Below are 8,641 nucleotides of genomic sequence, written 5' to 3' on the forward strand. Positions count from 1 at the left end.
AGACGCTTAACTACTGAGCCACCCAGGCGCCCCTCTTACTCAACCTTTTATTTATTTAGGCTTTCAATGGATTGGATGAAGCCCACTTACATTGGGGAGGGCAATCTATTTTGCTTACTCTTCCAAATTTGAATGTTAATTTCATTCAGAAACACCCTTACAGACACACATAGACATATTGTTTACCCAAATATTGGTGCACCTTGTGGCTCAAGTCACACTGACACACAAAATGAACCATCATAGTGATCATATGGCTTAGAAACCTTGTTTTGCTAATGAGGCCCAGGTAGGATTGTAACTTGGCCACTGAAACAAGAAGTTGGGCAGCAGGTTTTCTACTTCCAGCTAGTGCTTGATCCATGAAACCACAGAAAAACTTTGTTTTTAGTATTATGGTCTCTGTGGGTTCAGAACTCTTGACCTCACAGATTCCACTTCTTTAGTGCTCACCCAGAGCTTGCTTCTTTGACAAAGCCTGTATTATGGACCAAGCAAGGGTGATGTGTTTTTTATCATCATCCAGTCATGAGTTCTAAAGCCTCAGGACTTTGCTTTCTGAATGAAAGTTATCATCTAATCTGTTTAGTATTAAGACCCTAAGGGTTTAGGAGCTTTTTTCAAAAATATATATTCCTAGTCCCTATGTCTAGTAGTTTGGTTTAAGTCTGATAGATCTTTCACATACCTTTCTTTTTTCTTTCTTTTCTTAAAAAAGATTATTTATTTGAGAGAGAGAGAGTGCATGTGCACTGGGTGGGGGAGGGAGGGAGAGGTGAGGGAGAATCTCAAGCACATTCCCCACCAAGCCCACGAGCCCAAGGTGGACTTGATCTTACAACCCTGAGACCATGACCTGAGACAAAATCAAGAGTTGGATGTTTAACTGGCTGAGCCACCCAGGCGCCCCAATATGTACCTTTCAAATGTACAAACAGATCAGGTCATTGCCTCTTACTGGACATATGGCTGGCTCCAATGAAAAACTTATGGGATTCATATGTAGACCTTGCTAAAGAAATGTTGGATCCCTAAAGCTTCAACATTTTAGCATTTTTGTTCAAAGTCCTATTATGCTTTCTCTGCCCTAAAGATGAATTATTTTCTTCCCTTATGTGCTCCTACAGCAGGTAAGAATAGATACATTCCTAGCAGTCGACTTAATAGTCAATGAACTCTACCTTCTGTCACAAGGATTCAATGCTAGAATTTTATCCCTAGTGGGATTCAGACATGACTGATTTCAGAGAACCTGATGTGATGGGCCTATCAGAAGTGGCTTAGCATGGAAACTGAGATGATGATTCTTGCTGTTTGGCAGAATTGGGGTGACTAGCAGAGCTATGGCAATAGTAGAGGTATTCTGGACCACATATGAGAATGCTTCTGTGGACCTTGAGTAAAACTTGAGGAAGAGGCTCTGTACAGACTGGGGAATGTGAGGCAGTAAAATTGTGGATGCAGTGCATTGAAATCAACTTAAAACTATTACAGGGGTGCCTGGGTGGCTCATTTGGTTAAGTGACTGCCTTTGGCTCAGGTCATGATCCCGGAGTCCTGGGATGCTGTTTCTCTCTCTCTCTCTCTCAAATAAATAAATAAAATCTTAAAAAAAAATCTTTAAAAAAAACTATTACAAATATTGGAAAAATGAAATAAAGATATATATGTGCATATGTATAAATATAGTGGATTTGCATCACATTGTCATTTAAATTGTACATAACAATCAGGGAGAGAGACATTTAAACAGTAGGGGTAAATTCACACATCTTTGTATTCAATGAAAATTTTCCTTAGAGTGCAGGGGAGATAAAGACATGAATCTGCTCTTTCCAAGTTGTTTTCTGTATTTACAGTGTGAGCATCTCACTCTGCTGAATATCATTTTACAATTCTCATATAAATCATATCCCCTAACCATAAACTGGCTACTTTAACTGGTACTCAAAGCCATCCTTTAGGGTTTATTTTATCTCTATGTTATCATTTCCTTATATAATGACTTTAGAAACTTACTCTAAAGTAAGATTCATCAACGCATGTGTGTGAACACATATGTCTCACAAGGTCCCTACATTCCAAGGACTTCCTATCTAGTTGCAGGAAACCAGCACATAAAACATTTAAATAACAACAGAAGTGTTAATATGTTCCATGAAGGGAAATGTTGTCAGAATGCCCTGTTGAAGTTCAGATGATAGTGAGAATTGCTATTGCTGTGCTTATCAGAAAAGGCCACTATGGAGGAGTCTATCACATAAACAGGTATTGCTTTATCTCTACTGTGTAATATGCAACTTATATGTTAATTTGCTTTGTGTTTTAATCTGAACTTTACTTACAGTGTTTTAGAAGCTGCCATGTATCATGCATTGTTCTAGTTTCTTTTTTTTTTTTAAAGATTTTATTTATTTAAGAGAGAGAGAATGAGAGATAGCACGAGAGGGAAGAGGGTCAGAGGGAGAAGCAGACTCCCTGCTGAGCAGGGAGCCAGATGTGGGACTCGATCCCAGGACTCCAGGATCATGACCTGAGCCGAAGGCAGTCGCTTAACCAACTGAGCCACCCAGGCGCCCTGTTCTAGTTTCTTTGTAGATAACAAATAAGTGCTATTAGGCAAATTTATTATTATTATTATCCTCTATGGTACTTTATTCTCACTTTATTCTCACAGAGTCTCACAGAGACTCTGCAAAACTCTCCTCTGGCCTTTGTCAAGTTAGAAGTGAGATTATGCATAGGTGGAAGCAGAATAGCTGACTGCCTGTGCCTTGTAGTTTATAATGCCTAGAATGATATTTATACCCCCAAAAAGACCCCAGCTACTTCCACAACTATGATCTCAATTCATTCTCAGAATGCTCATTAGTGATTTTCCCCTTATTATAGAGCTTTTTCTGATCTATTTACTGATCTGATATAAAACAGTGTCATAGTTATTTACACCTCAAAGTGAAGGAACGATCTGACAAGTTGTCTTGGAATGGATGATAAAAACAAGAGTTGAAGAGTTAGGAGTAGTTGGTGGTAGGTATGATCTGACTTTGCTAAGGGAGGAACAGGAAAGAAAGAGTAAATTTGGGACTTAGCTCTAAAAATTCTTTTCTCTTGCTTTACATTTACCAAGAATTCCCTTTCTTAAAAACAAATGCAGTTAGACTTTTCAATGGATACAACTTAAAAAACCCTGAGAGATAGCCTGCAATAAAATAATAAATGTCAAGAAGATGATGGATCCATGAGGAGCCCTGAATCCAAATGGTACCACATTCCATTTATCTGAAATGATTCATAGTCAGGATTTCCAGACTGTAACAGGTGGCTACTTTTAAATACAGCTGCTAAATGTCATACCTGCAGATGGTTCATCAGTAGAACATGTAAAAAACATCTTAATTATATATTATGAAGTCTTTTCATAAAAAATTAAAAGATAGGCATTCATTATACTTGTTTGAGTTATATCACTGAGTACAGATGCTGTTATGAGTTAGCTGGTGCTTTAATCAAAACAAGTATCAGTGGATCAATTTAATGATATGAAAGTTCTGACTTAGGTTGGAAAGTTTCTGGCAATGCAAATTTCTTAGTTTCCTGATTTATGCATCAAAGGAGAGGGCTCTCCTTCACCAGAATCCCACATCGGTATGTGTTAGAGTAAAGAAAGAGATACTCAGCTAGTCATCTTTAAATAGAAGCATTTCAGATTGGCTTGGAATGCTCCTGGAGGCATATCACACCTGAAGCTAAAACTGGAAACGTTTCATGCCTCACATGGACTTTGGAATCATTGTGGCTGATTTATAAAAGAACAGAGGTAATTCATGCACACATACACTTTCTAGTCAAATGATTTTTTGTTTTACTATATCTAGCCAACTTATACAATAGACGTTGCTGGAATGACTTACTACTACCACTCAAAGATGGAGATTTAATTCAATTTAGCATATTAAAAAAGTGTCAGACTCTCAATGTGATTCCCCATAGAGATAGCTTACCAAATGTTTTGAATCTCTGCAAATCCTCCAGAATTATATATGGCCCCAGATGATATCAATAGTGTATTTGTTAAATTATTATTCTCATTACCTGATATATTCATATCCCACTTCATCATAATGATGAATGGATGTTCAAAGCCTGCCTATAATACTGTGTTAAATTCTCTAGATCCACTGACTTATCTGAAAAATGAGGGGAAAATGAAAGCTGTGCTATTGTTTAGAGGTGTATGTGTGTGTGTGTTGTATCTTTAGACATATTTTCATAAACTGAAAGTGCCATTTAAATGCAAGGTTTACTGTGATTGGTTTTGACATAAAATCAAATCTAAGGGAACTTCCTTAGAGCTCTGAGCAAGCTGATTTGCAAGCAGGAAGCTCAGAATCAACCCTGCCAGGAATTAAGAGCAAATGCCTGGAAATTTCTCTAAGGGAAGTTCTATTATTTCTTTCTTGTCCTCCTATTTTTAGTTAAAATGAGAAAGCAAACAGAACACTGCATTTTTAATTATGATGATATAAACAATATAATGACATTAAAAAATAAAACAGTGTAAAATCTAAAAATAAAAAGTAGAAGTACTCCAACCTCATCATTCCCACCTCCAGCAGTACCACTGTATAGTGTTTCTTGTATATCCTCCTTGTAACTTTCTTTGCAAAAACAAGCACATATATTTACATATCTATCGACATATATTTATAAATCTTTCCTTTACACATACAGTAGGATGCCTTACCAGAAGAAATGCATGCCAGAATTTAAATTTGTATTTTTTAGTCTTATTTGCCAAGAGAAGTACTAGCTATTTCCCCATATTAACATAAACAGATAATCACCTTATAATCACAAAGAGTGGGTGGATGTACTGTGAACTGATTATCCAAGGAATTGGGGTATAGTAAGACTTCTTATACCTTGAAGCTACCCCACTACTACTTTAGTAGTTATGGAACCAGATTGGTTTTCTAGGTCTATGAGGTGGCAAATTCTGGATCCTGTTACAGTACAGCCCTCTGAGGTCCAGCTGGTACTTGGGGGGCTTGCAGTGAATTTTAGAGAAAAGAGCTAGACTATAACCACTCAACTTGGGGAAGTCAGGCTTATCACTGTTGAGGAAGAGAGATTGACATGTGTTCATAGTGGTCTTATATAAGCAAGCTTTGTCTGTTGAATCATGTTTGTTCAGACTTAAAGTAAGATAATAGTGAAGTAAATGAACCCATGTTTTCACTGTCTAACCCCTACAGACCAAATTAGCCCAAGTATTTTTAGGACTTCTATGTGGGGAGAAATAGAGAGTAGCACAGGCATTCCAAAGGGAAATCCTAGACTTCGTGCTAATAGGATATGTGAAGGATTGTACCATTAACTAACAAAAATAAGATTTCAACTTCTCTCTTATGGGCAACTCTATCTATCGTGAATGTAAGTAACAACAGGCATCTGTTTATTCTGACCTATTGCTAATTCTCTTAACTAAGTACATACATTTTAGCTTTAAAAGTTAAAATTTCTGTTCATGTTTGTGCAGCAAATTTGGGATTCTATTCTTTTTTTTTAATTAACATAATGTATTGTTTGTTTCAGGGGTACAGATCTGTGATTCATCAGTCTTACACAATTTACAGTGCTCACCATAGCATATACCCTCCCTGATGTCCATCACCCAGCCACCCCATCCCTCCCACTCCCCTCCACTCCTATTCTCTTCAGATCATTACAAGTTTCTTTTCTTACTTCAGATATCTCCAGTATCTTCTCACACTAGCACATGCACATCCATACTTCTTTATTCTCAATTGCTGCATAATCTTCACATTGCATAAAAGTATCATGAATTACTTTTGAAAATTCCTGATTGTCATTTAGATTGTTTTTGGTTCTTTGTGAATACAAACAATGCTACAATGGCCACGCCCATACATGTATTTATGTTAATGTAATCCACAGACTAAATTCCCAGCAGATGAATCCTTGAGCAAAGAGAATGCATTTTCAATTTGATAGCTATTGTCAAATGGCACTCAAATCATGGTATCCATTTATACAACTAGCAATGATATATGAAAGTCAGGATTTCTTGTAAGTAGTACCACATTGCAGATGTGGTCTCAAAGTTCTGAATAATGTTACTTAAGGTCAAGACTACCCATCTCAAAACACCAACACTCCCACCCCTCCATAGCACTGATCCTAGTCAATTCTTTCTGCACTGTGAAGAGATTAAGTGGACATTTTCTCCTTTCATTTTTATCTCTGAGGGACAAATTTAGTCCCAAAGTATATTTTTCCTATGAAAGCAGCTTCTGGGTTTTTTTTTGAGCACCTTACACTCACAGTTTTGCAGGCGCAAATGTTAAGGAGGTGTGTGGTATACCTGCTGATTCATACCTCCGTTTGAGAAAACCACCTCAAAGCAGTCTAAAGTGCTGGCCCAGTCTACTTGCACCCCACCCCATTCTTCCCCACTCCCCCTTAACACATCCACACACAAATGCTGCTCACACCTTCTCATCTGTGGCATCTCAAGTTAATCCTGCCGATTCATTTACTTATCACGTAGGCATGAGATAATGACATCACTAAGAAAGAAACATTTATTAAAAGGGAGGTAATACATTTCCAGAGGCTAAATTAGCAGGGGAAGAGGAGAGTTTCAGAATACTTGCACAGAAAAAACTTTTATTCTTTGAGATTAAATTTCGCCGAAATGACCTCTCTTCTGTCAAAATCCATCCAGATTTAGCTGCTTCAGACATGATTATTGTTCATGTCACATACTTTCTTTTCCACCTGGAATCTGCCCCTTTCACTTGATGGTAATCAAAAGAATAGCTATCCTATGTGTAGAAGACCATATAAAAGAGATTTGCAAAAACACTGCTGCTCTTGCTGTTTAAGATCTTAAGGGTGAATCTGCAATGAAGACCATTTTTTTACCTTCTGTCTTTGACTTGACCTATTTGGCATCATTATAGTGCACTGAAATTCTTACCACAATGCTCTACCAGAACCCAGGAGTTCGATGGCTGATGTTTGAAGTCCTGCTACATCTTTTTTTTTTTAAGATTTTATTTGTTTATTTAAGAGAGAGAGCATAAGCAGGGGGGAAGGGTAGAGGGAGAGGGAGAAGCAGACTCCCCACTGAGCAGGGAACCCAACGCAGGACTCAATTCCAGGACCCTGGGATCATGATCTGAGCTGAAGGCAGGTGTTTTACCAACTGAGCTGCACAGGTGCCCTAAAGTCCTGCTATATATTTACTGTATCTAGGATATTAGGGAGTTATTTCATCCATGGTCAGACAAAATTTTGTTGAACAAGACAGACAAGTTTTCTCTCATGTGAAATTTATACTAGAGGAGTAAGGGCATAACACTAATGAGTAATTAATGCAGTTTTACATAGTGAAAAGAACATGAAAATAAAATAGGATAATATAATACTTTGGTCCAGTCTGTGTAGACAACCACATTAGCGTGGTAAGAGAAGGCATCTTTGAAAAGGTATCATTTGAGCTGACACCAGAGTGATGAGGCAATTGAACCACATGGGAAAATGAATACCAAGTAAATAAAACACATCTAAGTTGGAAATGAGATTGGTATATATTTTTTAAATTACTTTTAACCACATCCTCGCCCACCAACACTTGCTACTTATTGTCTTTTGATACTAGCCATTCTGACAGGTATAAGGTGATATCTCATTGTGGTTTTGATTTGCATTTCCCTGATGATGAGTGAAGTTGAGCATCTCTTAAATGTCCAGTTCAACATCCAGTATGATGAGCGGTGGTGAAAGGGAGATGGCACGTTAGAAGGTCAGAAGAATAGTTGGGTCAGCACATAGAGGACCACAGTAAGGTGGGTGGACATTAGCCATTATGAATACACGTTCATAATATTGTCAGCTCCAACTGGAACAGTCTGGTAAAAACCTGCATATTCTCTTGCCTTACAATATTTTTAGGCTATATTCCTTATGATTAATATGCAAGCTTTCTGTCTTTTCAGGTTCATATGACCTATTTATTCTGAACATGGGATCTAATCCAAGTGAAGTTTTGGTACCATTGTGATGACAGAAATTTAATCCATCTGGAAAGTCTTTATATTCATTGGCTGATACCATGGAGCACAATATGCCAAGAATCTATCAAAAATTAAAAATTTTTGATGATACCTCTGAAAACAATTTTTCTCTGAAGTCTTTAATTTGCTAAAGAGCAAATTAGAAGATTCATATCTCCACTCTTTGTTGCCATTTTATCATGAAATATGTATTGCTAGGGAAAGAGTAAGGACTGAACTGGAAAGTTATTGTCAAATGTTATCCAAGGTGAAAAGTTATACTCACTTCAGTCAAAAGACACTCCATTGAGCTAGGTTTGAGCCACTGGTCTCTTCCCATGATGTTAGTCATCATCATATGGTCAATAAATTATGTATAATCTTTCGAGGCAGTTCTTTCTTGATCCTTTCTATATTATTTCAGGCCCCTAGGAGCACAGAGTAATAAATATAAAATTACTAAGTGGCCTGTTCTCTGCCACCTTCTGCTGAGTACTTGTCACTCTTTACTTCTCACTGCTTATATTATGGTCACCATTAATAATATCCTAATGGGT

The 8,641-nt window shown here is 37.3% G+C and overlaps 1 long non-coding RNA gene across 1 annotated transcript in view; it reads left to right on the top strand.

Annotated features, from left to right (window-relative positions):
* LOC141373509 (uncharacterized) overlaps positions 1–8,274 on the top strand; it is a 29,257-nt gene extending 20,983 nt beyond the window's left edge. The window contains exon 3 of the long non-coding RNA XR_012379574.1: positions 8,028–8,274. This is a non-coding gene — a long non-coding RNA (uncharacterized lncRNA). The remainder of the gene's footprint in view (positions 1–8,027) is intronic.
* Positions 8,275–8,641: the final 367 nt, after the last annotated feature.

This window comes from Callorhinus ursinus, unplaced genomic scaffold (assembly GCF_003265705.2).
Source record: "Callorhinus ursinus isolate GAN/ISIS: 27379988/994484 unplaced genomic scaffold, GSC_fseal_2.0 scaffold10, whole genome shotgun sequence".
Classification (NCBI taxonomy): Eukaryota; Metazoa; Chordata; class Mammalia; order Carnivora; family Otariidae; genus Callorhinus; species Callorhinus ursinus.